Source organism: Calidris pugnax, unplaced genomic scaffold (assembly GCF_001431845.1).
Source record: "Calidris pugnax isolate Ruff unplaced genomic scaffold, ASM143184v1 scaffold111, whole genome shotgun sequence".
Taxonomy (NCBI): domain Eukaryota; kingdom Metazoa; phylum Chordata; class Aves; order Charadriiformes; family Scolopacidae; genus Calidris; species Calidris pugnax.
Window position 1 is genome coordinate 6,539,725 of NW_015090872.1, and position 18,121 is coordinate 6,557,845.

The 18,121-nt window shown below is 48.4% G+C and overlaps 1 protein-coding gene across 4 annotated transcripts in view; it reads left to right on the top strand.

Moving 5' to 3' along the window:
* Positions 1-2,303: 2,303 nt before the first annotated feature.
* Positions 2,304-18,121, top strand: part of IL1RAP (interleukin 1 receptor accessory protein) — a 47,468-nt gene continuing 31,650 nt past the window's right edge. Inside the window, exon 1 of one of the 4 annotated variants that reach the window (XM_014946023.1) lies at positions 2,304-2,702. The gene's annotated coding sequence lies outside the window, so the exon portion shown is untranslated. The remainder of the gene's footprint in view (positions 2,703-18,121) is intronic. The other 3 variants (XM_014946024.1, XM_014946026.1, XM_014946025.1) reach the window with 3 other exon arrangements.

Genomic DNA, 18,121 nt, shown 5'->3' on the forward strand with positions numbered 1-18,121 from the left:
TGTAAGCAAAAGGAGTTTGAAACCTTTCCCATGAAAACACAATAAGCAGGTGTTGTTTGGGGCTTTGCTATCAGCTGTAGCATCAAAACAATCTCTGGAAACTTAGCCTTGAACCTTAATTCATGAGCCTTTCAATGAGGTCTAAAGTTGAATTCTGGCTTTCTGACAAAATCAGAGAAAATTAATGACATTGGCCTAAAGACCCTAATTTGCACTGGCAGGCTAAGATTTTGGAATGGTACAAATTTCCCAGGGTGCATGTGTCACTGACTGCTAACCTGCATGACCAGTATTGCGACAGTGCTTGGATCCTCCCTAACACAAATGGCGCCATGTCCTATCCCAGATCTGTATCTACAGATGACTGATATTACGTAGAACAAGGTATCATTGTTATTATTATTTAATTCTTGTAACAATCGCCAGAGCAGCTGAGCTACTCCCACAGCTGCATTAAATATCAGGATTAAAATATGCAATCCTTTTGTTATTTCATCTTCTATGAGAAAAGTGGACTGTCGTGTTTCAACAGCAAATTTTAAGCACGTATTTCGGAAAATACAGCTCACGAAATGTGCCTTGCTATTCCAGTTTTTCCTATATTCAGTAATGCAGCCTGGTATATGGATACCTAAAGTAGCTCCAGACAAGGCAGCTTGGATGCTGGAGCTGTGCAGGTGGCAGGGAGCAAACCACAGACTAATCTGCCCCAAGAATGGGGTAAATTAGTCTACACTGACCTCTGCTTAACAAGTTACTTTAATACTTGGATGGATTTGAGTTAGAGATGGCTGGAGTAGAGCTGACTCTAAGTAGAAGCCAAGTAGGCAGATTTTCAAGGGCATTCACCACCAGGACATCAAAGCTGCTGACATCATAACTTCCCGCATAATTTTGCTGTGCCAGAGCCCTGGGAAGGGAAGGGGAGAGAGGTGCAAGAGGAGGAACTATTCCTGCCAGAGCAGCAGGGACAGAACTGGCCTCCCATCACAGCTCCTTCAGACCCTGTGGCAAAGGGTCAGGACACAGCCACTCTTCCTCAAGGTGGGGGGAAACTTCAGCTGTGCCCACCTCAATGAGCTGGGGTGGGCTGATGAGGGCAAAGATCCCCTTTCCCAGTGGCAGTGTATGTGCAGTGGTGCCTCACGTGGCCTTGCAGAGAAGATGGGGAGATGTGTGCTAGTGGTGGCTGCGAGAGGTTGTGCCAGGTGCCCTGCTCTCCAGGGACAGGTTTGTTGCAGAGGTTCTTCATGGGGTGGAGTGAAATTTGGTCTCCTAGATATCCTGGAGCCAGCTCCTGGGGATAATGACTGAAATACTGAACTCAGTCCAAGTGTTGTAACCATTAGTGCTAAGAAGTGTGGCAGCACTTTGAACCAACAGGAGTTTCTCTAGCACTAAAAGCCTTGTGTCCAGACATACGGCTTAGCTGTTGGGCTGCCAAGAGGTGACAAAAGCACAAATAAGGCCAGGTCACTCACTGCCATGATGGAAGGGACTCTTGGCCAACCTGAGGGGAGAGAGAGCTTTCCTCCTGGACCAGGGCAGGGGCACTCCTGCACTAGGGGCTGCGCTCATTATCGCTGGCCACATTCTCCAGGATGAGTTGCCAGCCAAAATTTCTGCAGAATCTTCTCCCCCTCCTCAGCCTCGCCATCATTTCCCTTGGAGTCCATTTCAGGTGTCCGCTCCTCATCCATCAACAAATTCAGCCTCATCCGTGGCAGCGACGCAGCAAGGAGGTGTTACTTCTCTGGGACGAGGTGGCACTGCAGTGCCCAGGGTGCTGGCCCCAACCAGCCGTTCCCTCCCCGCTCACCACCAAGGGGAGAAGGGGAAATTTGCTTTCCTGGGGTGGGGGGGACAAGCGACCTGTAGAGAGCAGAGAGAGCTGCAGCATCCCGCCCGCTGCCTGGTCCGGTAAAACGGGCTGGGTCCAAAGGTCCGAGATGTCCCTTGGCCACCCGGGGGGACCGGTCGCCCACTTGGGGCAGCTGGTTGCCTCCCGCCCCCGTCCGCCCCCTCCAGCAGGTTCCAGCCGGCAGGAGAGCTCAGGCCGGGAGAGGGAGCCGTGGCCGCCTCCCAGCAGGACCCCGCAACCTACCGGGGGGACCCCGCGGCAGCCTCCCGCGTTACAAACCCTCCTCCGCTCCCTCAACGCCCGCCGTCTCGGATCCCCCCCCGCACCGGGTTCCCCGAGGTGACCCCCCCGGCCGGCGGGGCGGAGCCAGCGGGGGGGCGGGAGGGGGATGCGTGTGTGCGGACCGAGGAGGAGGAGGAGGAGGAAGAGGAGGAGGAGAGCGCTGCGCACAGGACGTGGCGGAGCTCGCCCTCCGGTGAGCCAGGCTGGATGGGGGTGCGAGGGGTACACCCGCGTTTCTGGCGGCGTGGGCGGCACATCCCCGCGGGGCGGGGGCAAAGGCAGGGGGGGTCCGGCCCGCCCCGGCCTTGAACTTCCCCGCACTCGGAGGGAAAGTTTCTGGCGGAGGAGGCGGGTTCCAGCCCCGGCGCTGCTCGGGGCGGGGGGAAGCGGGAGGCGGGCGGTGGCGGTGCGCAGCCGGCACCAGCCCCCGCTCGTCGGCCGGCGGGGAAAGAGAGAAAAGGAAGAAGAAGAGGAAGAACCGTTCGGAAGAGCCCGAGGAGCCGCCGCAGCAGCAGCAGCAGCGCCCGGCGTTCCCCGGACGGAGAGGGTGAGAGCGAAGGTGCGCGGCCGCGTCCGGCCCCGCCGGGCTGGGGGTACCGGGAGTGAGGGGCGGGGAGGGGGGGTACGGGCGCTGTGGCGGCTGCCGGAGCCGGGGGACCCCTCCGCTGTCCCCCGGGAAAGGACGCAGCCGGTGCGATGGCAAGTCGGAGCCGAGCTGCGGGAGCGCGGATGCGTGTCCCCGCCGGTTCCGCAGCCGCGCCGCCGGTACTTTCAATCCGGAGCGGTTCGCTCAAATCCCGTCCTTCGGGCCAGGGAAATTCGGATATTTGCAGCGGGAGCGCGACGTGCAGCGGCGAATGCAACTTTGGTTTTCAGCCGCATTGCAAATGCGTGAGCCTCTGGTACCTGTTCTCTTCTGCCGTCACACAGAGCTGTGCGATGGAAGGGGGAGAGGAGAGGGTCGGACTTAAGCCGCAGCAGGAAAATAAAGTGGGAGAGACACGTCCAGGAAAACGGCCTGAAAGCGATTAGATGCTGGCAGAAAGGTGCCTTTTGCTGGGTGCTCGCTGGGGATAGCTGGCCCCTTATCCGAAGCATTTTTTTAGGGTGTATCTGAATGGAAACTGGATGGTGAGAATGCTTTCCTGAAAAGGAAGGGGTGGAGGGGAAAGAGACCATCAGGGCTCCAGTGCTTCAGGTGGCCCTTCTCTGTGCTGGTGTCACTTCCCTTAGTTACAGCAGCTGTGTTTGTTCCTCAGCCTGGACTGGTTTCTCAGAGCATGTCCATACGGTGCTTGGCACGACGGGGTCCTGATCTCATGGCCTTAGGATGTCACTGTAAACTGGATTATATATACCTTGTCACATGCACAATCTCTCTTTGTGTTGTGATTCAGAAGCTTTTGCTTTGTGAATAACTGGTTATAACGCTTGGATAAAATTCTGATTTTCTTTACATATTTTCTTTTCCTATAAAATGATGGCTTTTGTTCTATGCATTTACTTTCGTTGTCCTAGGAAAGACTTTTTACTTCTGAATTTGGGAGACAGCAGCAAGCTCCTTAGCGTTTTTAAAAAATTATTTGCTATGTAATTAGAAAGTACTATTTTCTAGACACTCCATTTTTAACTGTGGCCCCTCTTGGGTAAGCAGAACTGTCACTGAACTTACACTTCCATCCATAGAAGGATTGTGGGGTATTATTTATTAACTGTGCTGTGGAGAGTTCATATCTCATAACTTAGAGGGTAATTTATAACAGGTTGCTTTTGGCAGCCCCAGAAGATTTACTTGCTGTCATGTGTTCCTTGCAGGAAGAGCCTCTCCTGTTTGCATGGAGAGCATCACTCCAGCCCAAAGGCTTTCTGGTGGGAAGGCTTGGTGCTGGGAAGGGTCCTGCTTTCTGCCTGTCTTTGGTGGGCACGGGAGGGCAAGCGGAGAGGATTAAGCTCTAACACCCAAGTATTCTCCTTCCCTGGAAGTAGGTACAGAGTTGTTGCTGTCACTGGGAACACCTTCTCTGGAGGAGCAGTGAAGGATGCAGGATAATGAAGGATGTGGAGAGTAGGGCCATGAGGATTTGGAGTGCTGGATGTGTGTAGAGCACTGAAATGATCAGGAAACAGTAAGCTGGGAAGCTTACTAGGAGTTCCTGGATGGAAGTGGAACAGGGAGCTGTGGGGTGAGAGTTTTTCTAACGCAATGCCTCTGTGTAAGGCAGAGGGCAGGTCTGCATGCACACAGCCCTGTGACTTTCTTTCCATGTCTCTGGATGTAGCTTGAGTTTGAGGTGCCTACGTATTACATAGGAAGAGCTGTGTTTTCTCAAGTCTGCCCATGCCCGGTTCCTCCAGAGTCTGTGAAGGAAAGCTTGTGTCTTAACACCTCCAGGCTTTCTCCTTCCAGGGCTCTGCACAGGCATCCTACATCTGAGTATCAGCCAGTGTGCAGCAGGGATGAGCACTGCGCTGGTCTGGGGTTGAGCAGGCTCATACCCTGGGGCAGGTAGGGCTACCCCAAAGTGCCTGGCAAGAATATATAGTTAAGAGTGACTTCAGAGGGTTGGGAGACCAGTGTGACGGCAGGTTGGATGCTGTCTGGATGCATGGAGATAGGGGAAATGCCTCCTTGCAGGTCCCGGTGCTGTAATTTCAAGCTCTGAAATATGCATATGCAGAGGAAAGAGGAGGCAGAGAGAGTTTGTCCTAGCTCTTACTCCTTCAAGACCTGCCTGTGCCAGATGCCAGCACTAGGGAAGACACATGTCACTCCTTCCAAATAAAAGGCCAGAACATGTCCTTTTATTCCTTCTCGCTTATTGTCATGTTTGGATTTTTGTGCTGGTTATTTTGGCAGGCATATGATTCATGTTCCTTTCCCCATCTGTCTCGGGTCTCCCACTGTTGTCAAATGTCCTCCCATTTCAGCAAGACACTGACTTGCAACAACTTGCCATGAAAATAACCCTTGTAGCTGGGAGAGAAGGTGCCCCAGGGTGGGTCTTGAAACACAAGTTGCATTAGCAAGGTGGACAGTTAGGAAGATTATCACCTGCATGTGAATGCGTTCATATATCTGTGAGCATCCGTGCTGTCCAGTCTTTCTTTTCATCATACAGCAACAGGGAATGCTTTGGGAATAAAAATAGATATATGGAAAAGCCTATATAAGCTGAAATCTGTGAACAGCGCCACGTTATCTGGGAACTGAAACACTTTCTACGGTGGAGCTCGCAGTTCAGACATTGCCTGCTCTCCTCTTTCCTCCCCTGCCTTTCTCTTGACGCAGTTCCTGGATTTCACTGTCCCCGTAAGCAGAGCCAAGAGCCATCTCCTGTGTGTCGCCAGGCTGACACGGCTCCGTCGGTAGCATCTCTGTACCCCGGGGGTGAGAGATGGCCAGATGCAGAGGAGAAGGCAGGTGAAGCTGTCCTGTTTGCCACACTTGAGCTGACCCCCTCTCTGGTGCCAACTCTGCAGCCCAGGTGGAGCTCGGGGGCCCACATGCAGGTGGGATTCTTTCCCTCCACAGTTTGTAACCGCTTTGTTCTGCTCCACCATCAGCAAAATGTACGGCTGAGATTTGGTGACTGCTAAACTGGAACAAAACAGCTTCTTCTTTTGGGAGGTATTTTAGGATTTCTCCCCCTTCCCTCAGTGTTTTCGCAAAGCAGAAGGCTGATCTCACGTTTCCCAGCCAGTTTTGTTACGTGTAGGGCTCTTGCTTGCAACTGAGCCACATGGACCCTCGGAGAAAGTGCAAAAAGGAAACTGATTCGGGGAAATTAGTTCAAATGGTGCCTACGCTTTTAGGAACTGGCCAGTGCGTTTGCTACCTTCAGCCTCAGAGGTCCCAACGAGACACATGCACAGGTCATGATATTCATAAATTCAGAGTCTTACTTGACAGAAAATAAAATACAGGAACAGGAATGTACAAACATACAGATCTTGTTATAGGGTTCCTTAAAAATAGTTGCTGGTAAAACCAATGTCTACTACAAGTGAAGAATCATACCTTTAGTCAGTCCTTTGTTAATTTAGCAAGTCTGTTTCATCAAATGGGGACTGGATCCCCAGGAATTCCTCTGACGCAGGTTTCCCCCAAGTCTGGATGATTATCCAATTACAATTTAAAGAAAATTACAGCAAGGATAACTAGCTAAAGATAGAAGTCTCTGAGAGTGTTATGAAAAGAGAAGGAAAGAGTGTGAGGGAGCGAGAGCTTTTCTTTCTCATGTGAGTGAAATGCAGAGGATTATACCAGCCCTTAACTTCTGTGGTGAGTGCAGTGACGGTCCCTGCTGTTGGGGCTGGATGTGCTTGCTTTCCTTCCTCCTTTCTTTCCTTCTACTTCTCTCTCTCTTTTGTCATGTGCTGATTCCATATTTTTAGGAGTGGAGTATCTCGAGTTAGAAGGGGCCCATAAGGATGATTGACCCCACTCCCTAAATACTTTTATGAAAAATGTTGATTCTTATGGCGGCTTTTTAGATTTACAAGTCTTAACAAAAAGGGACAGTTAAATTAAAAGCTTTCTCTGGGGCAGAGAATTAGAGATTGCTGTGAATTCTGGGCTGAGTCAGGGGATGGAGATGCTGGAGAGCTGTTACCTTGGCAATTCCACCCAGAGCAGGGTCACCCAGAGCTGTGGGTCAGTGGGTTGCGTGGGCACAAGCTGGGATCTCTGTGCTGCAGCCTGAAGTACCACGGTAAAAGGCTCAACATTAGCTTGGCATGAAGCTCCTTGGACAGTTTTGTTGCACAACTGAAAAGCAAAGATACAACATGAATCACACACTTGCATAAATACTTTCGAAGCCTCTTCAGCTCTACTAAGCTGAGGTGTTATCAGAATTAGAAGAGGACTCTAAAAGAGAAAAAGTAAGTTTTAATACCTCTCTGTGTCCTTAACTAGAAAAGCTCCTGTGTGTTTTCTTGTGGATTTTTTTTTTCTCCCGGTTTTGCTTAATCCTTTGCATGACTGAAATAAAAGTGTAACGAAATATCTTGACTCTCTTAGGCCTGATCCTGTCCCCTCATAGGGATGTTATATTTTTGGACGTTCAGAGGATGATTCTTATATAGTTGATCAACTTGTGTGTAAAAGCCTGCAAAACTGTGACCTAAATGTTTATCCTTAGTGCTGACAGGATGCTGTGGAGCTGTTTGACTATGTATTTATAACAATTATGCTGCTTGGTGAGAAATATGTGACGTTTTCTTCTCAGAGGGAAATTTTTGCTTTTTTTGCCTTTTTCTGCCTGTGATTTGTGGTTATAGTTGCCTGCCTTTATAATTTTACCTTTTGTCCTAGATGTAAATAAAGAGCTAATTACGGTTAATCTCAGTGCAAGGGAATGAAATTTTTAAAGAGTGAAAAATAACTTCCATCTGTTAGATTTTTTGGTAGCATTTTGGGGTTTGCCTCCTACTCGGAAGGAAGCCAAAACTTATCTTGCTCAATTTAAAGTTTTCCTTGCAATATTTAAACTGGATTTTTAATCATTTAAAAAACAAACAGAAATGGAAATAGCTTTTCAAATTATGTTTGGCCATTTTCTTAATGTGCTGGTTGCTAAAACCTGAAGAGCTCTGTCATATCCCTACTGAAATGAGTTGAAATCCCACTACCAAATTCTATAGGAACAGGTTTGAGACCTTATTCTGGAAAAGCATCTATTTTTCATAGTAGTATATTGCATTTCTGTGTTTCCTGCCTGCTGGGACTTTATGTGCCCAGCTGATCAGCCCCAAAATGACTTGTTCCAGGGGAACTGCTGCTTAAGTGGTTACTATTTAAGACAGGCTCAAACCCTAAGTTTTCCGTGGTGGGTATGTGGTACATTTAGCCCCATCAGCTCCGGTGACTGCTGAGCTCAGGGAATTAATCTATACTTTGCAGTCATATGTTATCTTTCATCTCAGCATCTCTAAGCACTTTAGAGACATTAGGATGCACAGCTGTGGTGCGAGGTGGGTAGAGGCTGCTATAAAAGTGGCTGGGGAAACAGAGGCACAGATTTCAGAAATGTCTACTGATGCGCTCAGTTCAGGGGACAGCCGTTTATAAGCTCTCTGATGCCTGATTATCAGGGAGGCACCACGATTTTTCATACACTACAGTTGGTGATTGATGCCTCTGTAGGTTTCGTGTAGATTAACCAGAAACTCATGTTGCTACCCTAAACTAGTAGATTGTTTTAAAATCTTCAACCCTAGACACTTACAGGAGCATAGTAAATGGCAATGGCAGGTGCCCAAATTCCTAGTTATTTTTCTTCTGAGCTTAGCCCTATTGCAGAAAGCAAATCTCTCAAGGAACCAAAAGTAAAACCTCACCTCCATCCCACCAGGGTCCCACCTACAGAAATTTATCAGCAATCTGTTGATTCAAAGCTCTGGGATCTGTAGAAAATACTTATTCTGACAATAAGAGCCGTACAAATTCACTCTAATACAAATAATTGGATTTGTTCTGTTGAGAAATAGCTGCCTTCCCCCTCTTCCTTCAAGCACAGACAACTCCCAGCCCTTGTTTATAAGGAGGGATCCGGATAATGGGAGGAGAAGGTATATGTTACTGCCCAGCATGGTAATGTTGGTAGGCTGTGGAGGGCTTGTAGGGCACCCAACCTCCTTGAATGAGCACAGATGTGCTGCTGGATCCCAAAATGTGATACTCTCACAAATTGTGCTGGTTGCAGTTGAGCCAGACAGGGCTGATGTGTTGGGGTGACCAAAGAACATGGCAAAACTCAGACTCCACAGGAGTAACATCCCCATGGACTAGGTTGGCTTTCCCCCTCAACTATTTTCCTGCAAAAATAGTGGCAGCCTCAGTGAATTTACCTTTCTCCACCTTCTTTGTTCTCTTTCATGTTGCTGTGTGGACTTTAGGGAGACTTTGTTTAATTCTATCTCCTTGGGAAGTTGTACACGCAGGCACCCCTAACCTGAGGCCATAGAGAGGTGGAAATACTTTTCTCCAGGTTTATTGTATCTTCCTCTTCTATTGTACAGGGGAGCTGTATCTTGGCATTTCAGTCCTGCTGAATAACCCTGGGTTGTGGCTACCCAGGAAGGTAATATTTTCATCTTTCTAAGCCTTTTTCCCCCTGCCCTTTTCTGCCAGGTGCAATGGCGCTGTAGTTGTTGACAAGAAGTGTCAAAGAGCAACAGGGAAACTCAACCCAACTTTCCAAAGACACTCAGTGATTGCTTCCTCTCAATGCCAAGAGGTGAGCCAGCCCAGGGCTAGGGTCAGTGTGGATTTGTGAGTATGAAGGCATCCATTTCCTGAAATTGAAAGTGCTCAGAAATTAAAATTTTGGAGACTTTTCAGATTTTTGGCCCTTTGCAGCAGTGTTTTAACACATATCAGTATTTCCTCCTGTCACTGCTCCTTGTAGCCTTTGGAAATGTCAGCAGCGCATATATTGCCTTTTGTTTGTCATTCAGCGGGAGAAATGAATTCATTGCCCTCATGAGATCAATCATATTCTCCCCAAATAATTAATATTGATGACAATCACAGCATACTGCTGCCTGCAGCTCTCTCTCAGCCTTCCCTCTGTGTAGGTCCTGTGGGTCACAGAGCAGACCTTCTCGCAGGAGGCTCCTGGACTTGAAAATTCAGGGTGTTGTTGTTTGAAGGTTGAATTTAGAGCTGTGCTGCTGGGGTCAGTGCAGGCAGAGCCCGAGCAAGATCCCTGCAATGGCACCACCTAATACTTGCAGAAGGACATATTAAAGACATGGGGGGCAAATGTGATACCCATGGCATGGGAAGGATCGTCTCATTCTGTTTCTCTTTTCCTCCTCTGTTTCTGTATGTGCTCAGATTTTTCTAGCGTGTTGACCAGGAAGGGGCAGGGGTGCAGATGAAAATTGCTGTGATTGTCACCAGGAGGACTGAGTGGGTGGGATGGGAAGGTGGAGGCTCGTGGGAGGGCTGGAAGGACCTATGGAGAACTGCTTGTGAGTGGGGTGTTGGTGGCTCCTGGGCTTTTAGTGCCTTTGCTGTTCCTTTTTCTATTGTTTAATTTCTGCTGTGGATTGATGTGTAAAGCACATTTACAGAGCAGCCTGTCTGAGCTGGAGGAGAGGGAATGAAGCATCTTCACATCTTATTCTTGTTTGCTTTTTTTCTTAGAAGGTTAAATGGGATCAAATTAACATGATTAATATAAGTTCCAGTTGTGAAAACACTGTGTGGCCCAAGCTTGAAAAAGAAAATCTCAGCTGATTTGCCTTTACCCTTGAATTAGTTGCTCGTCCCAGGACACCTGGAGTCACTTGAGGAAATCCTCCTCTTACACCACAGGGAGAACTGGAGATCAGGTCTTCACCACTGGCAACAGCACCAGTAAAGCTGCTAGCGGTGCTGGAGACGTTGCAGTCTGCCTGGGGATTTTGTGGCAATGGCCCAGTGAAAGAGATGCTTGGAACGGCAAATGAAACATAGTTGTGCTCTGGAGCGTGGTGGTGCTTGGAGGCTTTCTGCCTGCTGTGTCCCTCTCTGGGGGAAGAAGAAGGAGATGTTGGTTGAATATAGAGCAGCCATCCTGGGCATCCAGGTCTGCAAGCACTGAGGGCTATAACGAGTGGAGATAAAGTGAAAGAGCAGGTATGTGGCTGGCAGCAAGGGCTTGAACTTAAGAAAAGAAACTCTCGGGGTGTTCTTTGAGACTTAGAGCCTGTTGCAGCTAGTGCTCAGCAGAGCTGGGTGCAGCCCCTGTTGTGAGGTTGGGGATGTGCAGCTGGGCTGCAGAGCACTGGCTGTGCGAGGAGACTCCTCACCTGGGAAAGCTGCTCGGAGGTTCAAGGGTCTCAGGCTGGTCCTGTGAAAGGCGTTAGGCTGAGCTGATAAACCTACTTGAGTCTGTGTTGTATTCTCTGGATTTAGGTACTTGGGCTGAGCTGCCTTGGGGTTGCTGCTGTGCGATCTGTTGCACAGTGTGGACATGCTGTGATGTCCACAGGGACAGTGGAATAACCTCTTAGGGAAGGCAGTGGAATTACTTACATCTAAAAGCCATTAAAAAGGTCAGGAGGCAGAACGTATAAATTAAATGCTCATTCTCAGATGTCTCCATGTGCTCCGTGAGACCTATTCAGTGAGGGAGGAAATCATTCTAGATTCCTTAAGTCTCCTCAGGTCTCTAAGCCATGTTGGTTGCAGATCTCTTTTTTCTTTTTTTTTTTTTTTCTGTGCAAAGATTATTTTGTCGGTTTATTTTCTGGTGGCACAATATGTGGGTATTTCTCAGAGCTCTCCTTTCACTATAACATCACCATCCGAAATAGAAGCATTGTGTCTGGCTTCATGGAAGGTCTCAGCTCTCTTTGAAGCTCTGTTGGAAGCTTTTCATTCCCCGGCTATTCAGACTTAAAAAATAGACTGTCTTGGCTGGATACCTTTTGCTTGAGCGCAGAAGTGCTCTTGTAGATTGGTGTTTGAACTGCTCGCTGGCCAGCGTGTATGCATTTGTAATCCATGCTGTTTGATTTCATAACTGTGGCTCAACCTGCCCCTCTTCAGCCCACTCCACAGGTCTCGTGGTGATAGTCCCAGCTGTTTATTTGTCTTGTCCAGGTGTGCATATATTTTGGAGAGGTGACGGATTATTGAGCTCGTTTATTTTAAATGTATGAAATGCAGCATACTCTGCCTGCTAGACAGCTGCCAGGGTATAATCAGTGGCACCCTGGGCTCCAGCAGAGCAGTGTGCAAGATCTGTAGCATTTGAGCTTTGCCAAGCCCTGAGAAGACCCCAGGAAAACTGAAAAGGGAGGAAGGGGATGCTGACTTTCTTCAGATATATTTTCAAGCCATCCTCACTTCTATCTATGTATCTAGATTGCACTTTTTTCATTGAGAGGGGGAGAAATAGCTTCTTCCTCTGAATTCTAATTATTAGTGTTAAATCTGTTGAGCCAAAGGGATGCCAGGAGTTGGTATCTAAATGCCAATAGTGGATCACAAATTCCCTGCCTGGCAGCCGCCTCCGTGTCCCAAACATTGGCACTGTCAGAGGCAAATCTTGCACTTCCAAGGAAGCTCCCAGAAATGACTCACTGTTAATGAACATCTCCCCACTTCTCCCCGAGCTTCTGAGCTCGAGGTGGGGCTGCTGCCTGCTCTGCCCATGGGAGCTCTTGGTGCTCTGTGAAGGTCAGTTTTGCTCCTGCAGTTTGTACTCCTGTGTTCAAGGAGAAGTAGCTTGGGACTACCTCCCTGAGGTGAGCCTGGAGTGACATGTTGGGGATTTAGTAAGAAGTAATTATTAAAAAGCCAACAGACTGCAGCCCTTGGCCTGGATGTGCAGTGTAGGAGGCCAGGGAGAGGCAGCGGTGGGTGACAGGCAATGGAGTCACCTTAGGTGCTGGCAAAGGACTGGCTGAGCCACTGAGAAGACTGTTTCCAGATTTTTTTTTTTTTTTTTCTTTTATTAAATTCTTCTGGGTACTTGGTAGGCCGGGGCGTAAAGCTGCATGCGAGCACTATAGCTCCCCAGTGCCAAGAGCCAGTTCTTCCAGGTTCTGTATGAACAGAGCCAGCTCTGGCCAAGGAAGACAGAAGATATTTTGTGCCAGAAATGGAGGAGACCTCTCACCAGGGCAGCTTTCCACCTGACAACCACTAGCTTTTTGTTTTGTTTTGGTTTTCCCCTCTGCAGAAGCAGCTGTCTAATATTTGCTGTGATTCTAGCTGAAGAAAAAGTTTCAGTCTGCTCAAATCTAAATGTTTCCGTTGGTTCTGATGATACAAATTACTTCTAAAATGGAAACATTTCAGAACAAAATCCCTGCAGCCCACTCTGCTGTCAAGCATGTGATAGCCTGGTGAGTGCAGCTACCCTGGGAAAAGTGGGACTTCAGCGTCGATCTCCCAGGTCCCTGCAAGGGATGTCACCATTAGATGTGCTGATTGGGTCACACTGACTGCTCCACGGTATCCCTGGCTGATTCCTGCTGAAATGTTCCTGGCTGTTAAGGAGCTGCTGCCAAGACAAATTGGGCTCCCTGCCCTTAGGAGAGATGCGAATGTTTTCCCCAGGCTAGTGTTGGGGTCCTTTGTTGGTCAGTGTGCCTGCGTTTGAAGTGATGAGTGTGGCATGGTGTGCAGGAGAGCAGGGAAAGTGCTCTCAGCTGCTCGTGGTGTTCATCATCAAATTGCTGCTTGTTTCCTCCTGATTTTGTTCCCAAAGGCTGTCTGGGAAGGAAAAAATTTAATGAATGTGCCAATTCCTCCTGGGGAGAAAAGGCTGGACTTCTGAAACCCATTGCCTGCCTTTCTACCCACGTCTCTGGAGATTTCGGTGAAACGTTGGGTTGCTCGGTGGGGGGGCTGCCCACAGGACCTGTAGCTCGCTGCAGGAGTGGCTCTGCTTCGGGCAGGGACAGGAGTGGAAAGGCCGATGCTGCAGCAAAGGGTGGTGCCGTGCGTTGCCCAAATGGCCTGGGGAGGAGAGGCAGGGTCGGAGAGACGCTGCGCCAATCCCGGCTAAGTGGCACCCAGATGGTTTATGCTACAGTAATTCCCCCCTTTGTCTGACCTACTCCTGCACACACTGAAAAGCAAAAGTGTTTCCTGGAGGGCTGAAGGGCCTCTCCCCACTTTCCATTAGTGTTTTTGCTCTTGCTTTTCTGCAGCTGCCTTTGCAGGCTGCCCTTTGTCTGCCTTTTGGATTCTTTGAATTTACTTGGACTGTACGTCTATTTTCCCCATAAGAAAACCCAGCAAACTCATCAAGCAGCCTTCCCCGGTGCTGCTGCATGATGTTGCAGGGACCCAGGGCTTGTGGGTATGCAGTGATGTGGGAGCAGAGGAGCTGTGCCCCTCTCCCGAGAACCAGCCCCACTCAACAGTCTTTCAGCCCGTAGTCCATGAGGTGCTGAAGCAAAGCATTTCCTAAGCTAGCCTGCCCTGGTTTTGCCAGCCTTCCTGTGTCTGCATCCCTTTTTCTGGGGACAGTCTTGCACTCTCAAAGGCTTTTGACTCAGAGGGGCTTATGACAGAATTACAGAAAGAAAATAATATGTAAAACCTGTTCTGGCTGGTGTTATTTTTTGCTTCTTTCTGAAACAGCTTTATTTTAAATGCCCTTTCAGCCAGAGCACTTAGTGGCAAAGTTTTGAAGGGTGTTTTTGTTCTGTGTGCTGTAGTATGATTTTTCAGTGAAAAGCAAAAAACCTGTCAGCTCTCCCTGGGTGTCTGGTGTTAGGAGGGACAAAGGCGTTTTCTTGGAAAATGCATCATTCTTCTGTAGAATTGGTACGATGTCTTTGAGAATAGGAGTACAGTAGTTACTTTGAGTGCAGGTCCCTTCGTTAATTATTTGACATCTGTCTTGGGTTTTATAATCATTTGGAAAATGCTTAGGCTTTGCAGGGTCCATGCTGCTAAAGGCAGGAGTGAACTAAGCCTATTTGGGAAGGCTGTTTTCTATGATAATATTAATGTTCTGGTTTTTTTTCTTGAACATAAAGGCTGCTTCTGGCCAGTATCAAATGAAAAAAACAAACCTTTCCACCACCTCTGCTTTTAAGAACAGGAGACACCTCCATGACTGTGTCCCCCTCTACCCTGCTTTTATTTGCTCCCCAGTAGACAGAAGGTGGAAGCTTGAAGAAAATGCTTACCTATGAGAAGGGAACACTTTCTGATTTGAAACAAAATGAACACTTCAAGTAAGTTCCTTAAAAAATAATAATAATTCTAGCAACAGCAGTGATGGATCGTTTTCTCTAACCACTCTATGAATTATTATTATTAAAATGTTAATTTATGGAGACATTAAGAGCACCTCGGAGTATATTGGTCTTGTGAGACGTTCCTGGAAGTGCTGAGGATGTATTGGAGCTCTCCAGCCATCTTCTGCCTGCTCTGGTTGCCTGCTTTCTAGCTGTGGTGTGAATTCTGAGCTGGTACGCTCTTCTGCTCACGGGTTTTATTCCTGGCTCCCTCCAGCGTTTACTTTTTGTTTCACTTGCTTGTGTACTAAAGGTGAGGTCTGTGGCCTTTTGGGCGGACACAGTTGGGGAACCCCTCTGCTGCAGCCTGGGGTTTGCACTCTCTGACGTCTGGCTCCTTGGGTTGCAGCCGGAGATGCTGGTGTTTCGGGGGAGAGGTACCAAATTGTGCAAGCAGTTGATTACAGGCAGCTGGAATTGCCTCACATACAGGCAGAATGGCAACATGCTTTCTGATGTCACGAAACAAAGCAGCAGGTTGCTGGAAAAGGCTGAGAAAACTCTTCTGTGTCTGGGAAGACCCGGGTGGGTTGCAGTCCTGGGGCGTTGGGTTCTTACAGCATTGCAAAACCCCCCCTCTCTCTGCCACTGACTGGGTGCAATGGCATCACGGGTGGAACCATGTTATCCTTCCCAAAATGGAAGGGGATGATGATGTCGCATGACCACGGGACTGCTGTGGGAAGACCTTTCTTTTAGGGGTGTATCACAGATTTCAGGCTGTTTATAGCAAAGCATCACAGTCCTAGCAGCACCGGTACACAAGAGCTGGTCCCTGCACTGCATTAGTAGCACAAACCATCAGATGCTGTGGTATCAGTTGAGTTTTTTCTATTTTTTTAAATAACCACATGCCACAGGAACGGAGCTGACTGTAGAAGCCATCCTGCCCTACAGTCCTCTTTATCTTCTTCGCTCGGTGTGTGAGCTCTCCATTTCTTTCCTAAGGGGGCAGAATCCTCTCCCTTCATCTCAGCTGGCATATTCTGGTGTGGTCAGGACATCCAGGATGCTGTGATGCCTCCCCACAGCCAGTGACTCCATGCACGTGCCTTCCATGGGCCCTTGTGTTTTATGCAGTGTGAGAGCAGCCAGGACTGTGGTCAACTGAGCCCCGTTCCCATAATGGAGAAATTGCTGTAATCTGACAGGCTCTGTGTCCATCTGTCTCCACTGATAAGGTCTCTGGGGAGCCTGGAATGAACCAGAAGTAAATCACACTGTGCAGGGATGCTTCTTACTTGCTTTAGCTATAAAATCCGAATTTTCCTCCTAGCAGGCAGAACACGGAAATCTTAGATACCTTGCTTGTGGGAACAGAGACCTGGTGGTTCTTTGAGATAGTTGAAAGGAGCATGTTCCTATGAGCATAGTTAATGGATGTAAATATTAGCTCACTGCAGGGTTCATGTATCACTGAGTGAAACCTAGTAGTTTATTTTGGCCTCGGGCCACATAAATGGCCTTGCTGTAAACGAGGGAAACTCATCCAAAGTCAGTAGTTGTTCCTGCTTGCTTCGGGGCTGAATTCAGGCTGATTTGTGCAAAATGCAGGAGAGAATCATTGGAAAATAAGGGTGAGTTAGGACACACTGTGCATTTATCTAATGACAAATGTGAGGGAACCTTTATTGTGGGAATGATCCCCCCCCACTGTTTACACTCCCTGGCTTCCAGCATCTGAATTCCAACAAGTTCCTAAATTCCCCCCAAAAGTGCAACACATTGGTTCTGTATGTCCATTCTGATGGCATATAGATGTTTTATCTTTCTCCAGCATTTCCAGAAGGGAGGAGTACTTAATTTTGTTTCTTCCCTATGGAGTCAAGTGACATTGCGAGCTGGTTGTAGGCGGCAGTAGAGGAGGATTTGATTAGCAGCTGGCATTTTAGTTTGGATGAAGGAGGTAACATATAACCAGCCCTCTCAGCTGGACCCCAGGGAAGAAAATTCACCTTCTTCCCAGCTCCCCTTCTCTTTCTGAAGGCCTTATGGCTTCTAAAGCAGTCTGCAGTCCTTTGCATGGACCGTGCAGGGAAGAGCAGGCTTACTCTGGATTTCCTTTGTCTTTTTTGAGATGAGCCCAGCAGAGGGAAAGCATCATACAAAGGCTTTTCAGATGCAGGCATTGAAAAGGAAGGATTCAATATCCGCTGCTGGATTTTGAGTAGTGCAGTTCACACATCCCGTTCTTGTTAATCTCTGCAATCTGTGCAATTTTAGGTGCTCTCTGCTTATGCTTGGAGCCCTTCCGCTGTCTGTGTATATTATGGACGGGTTTATGAGGGACATGTTTAAGGGAGCTCTGTGGCTTCTCTCCCCACCCTTTTAGCCCACCCTGATGGAGCAGGTTTCCCTGTCATCTCACGAGCGTGCTCCTGACAGTATCACCATGCTCATTACCGCGTCTGCCCGGCAGAGCTGAGATGCTTTGATGAAGTTCAGCCTTTTAACCATCTCTTCTCCCTCTGTGATCTGACAGCACCCAGGAATATCAAATGCAACCTTCGGCCCATTAATGAGAGCATCTAGTAAATGTCAGCTTTCGTGACTACCAGTTTATAAGTTGCATCCTGGAAAACCTAGAAACACAGGGAAATTTAATTCTAGTGCGTGAGCAGTTCTGAGAGCTGAATGCCAGGTACTGGGACAGGCAGCCAGTGAAACTTTGTGTACATTTACAGTGCACGTTTATCTCAAATTACAGGATATTGTGCTCTGCAGCAGGAATAGAGAAGTCTAGGATTGTTTTCTGCCTATCAGCGCTGCTTTGAAAGTATAAACCTTCGTTAAGATCATTTCCAAAAAGTGTACAGACCTGGCACTTATTTACTCCTGTGAGGTGGCTGTTCCAAGGAGGGTTTGACTGGAAAAAGCTGGAGCCTTGTCCTGCCTTGACCTGCCTGCAGGAATGGGGTGAAGCAGTCCAGACTGGCAGCCGGCCTCTTCGCAGGTCACCAGCCGGCAGACCCTGCAAATTTGGACTGCTCTGGCATGGTTGTCACGCCAAACTCTGATGCGTGTTCAGTGTAAATGTGCTTCAGCCACCTCTTACCATGGCCAGTGCCTTCTGCACTCCTTCTTAGAAACAGGCATGTGCACTGGCAGAATGACATCTTGGCAAAGGACCTTTTGTTTTTTTGGGAGTCAAAGCTTGGGATTTCTAGCCTACAAGCATCTACCTTACTCCTTGTGCTCAGGGACATAGACTATTCCAAT